The sequence below is a fragment of the Xiphias gladius genome, chromosome 12 (assembly GCF_016859285.1).
Source record: "Xiphias gladius isolate SHS-SW01 ecotype Sanya breed wild chromosome 12, ASM1685928v1, whole genome shotgun sequence".
NCBI lineage: Eukaryota > Metazoa > Chordata > Actinopteri > Istiophoriformes > Xiphiidae > Xiphias > Xiphias gladius.
The window spans coordinates 339501-340711 of NC_053411.1; positions in this window are offsets into that span (position 1 = coordinate 339501).

The following is a 1211-nucleotide window of genomic DNA, read 5'->3' on the forward strand; positions in this document are numbered from 1 at the left end:
GGTCCCCACACAACCAATTTGAGTTGTCAGTTAAAAATAATTTTAAAAAAGTATATCTCAGTTTTTCAGCTTGACAACCGAGTCATTCCTGGGTCACAATCAGTGTTAGTGTCTCTAAACAGCACTTGGTTTTTTTTTATCTGTGAAGATGCATGATTTTAGATTATGACTAAGTCTGGTTTTCACCCATTATTACATGGAGAAATGTGAGCTATGTAATTTTAAATGTAAGCTACTACATCTACGTATTATCATTTTAATCAAATCTCAGAAGTATCAAATACTTCTATACTATAATATGTTATAAGATACTACATGGGCTTTATGTTGTTCTACTCAATAAAATGTGGCAATAAGCAACAACTGTTGTAACTACAAAATGTCTTTATTTTGTTTAAAACATTAGAAAAGTTGTCATACAGCACTTTATTTTTGTTAAAAAACTTTCAAATTGAAGGTGACTAGATTTTGAAGTGATGTTAAACATGACAAGTCCAGATTTAAGAACATGCAGGACAAATTTTAGTACATTTTGAGAGTTAATGAGAATAATCTGGCATATTGGCTTTACTCACTGTCCACTGCACTTCACCAGAAAGTAAAGTTTCTTCCTGTTAGAGCCCTTGCTCTAAGTAACATTAGGCCTCTTTCCACTTAGCCTTGATCGAGGACTGATATAATTTATAAAGGTCCTGGATCAGAGTTACTTCCCACTGTGCCCTATCAACATTTCAATTCGTCCAAAAGACTGTAAAAGATATAATGCCTAAAGTCAGATATGGGCAGGTCTTTTAGATACCCTTTACTAAATATTATTAGTAAGGAACCTCTTATATTCTCAAGTGCTCAGAATATGAGGTTCCATTGGTGGCTAAGATGCTATCTTGGCTTTTCTCCTGTTGCTTCTGTTTCTCCCTGTACAATGCAGGTGCAAGATCACAGCTCCAAAGAGAATCTCCTTAATTTTGAGGGACTGAAGGTAAAGCCTGTCAAGAGCTGTTTATGTTGAAAAATTTGATTATAAAAGTTCTTGGTATTTATTATTTGAAGTGTGTAAACGGGGTCTATATCTGGTCTGCTATGCACATGAATATATACCCAGAAATGGACCATACACTACTTAGAAAATCAGCGATCTTGTATTTAACTTTTTTTTTAGTTTTTCTTTGCACTTCTTGTGAAACTCCAGTATTTGTAATAACGATAAAAAG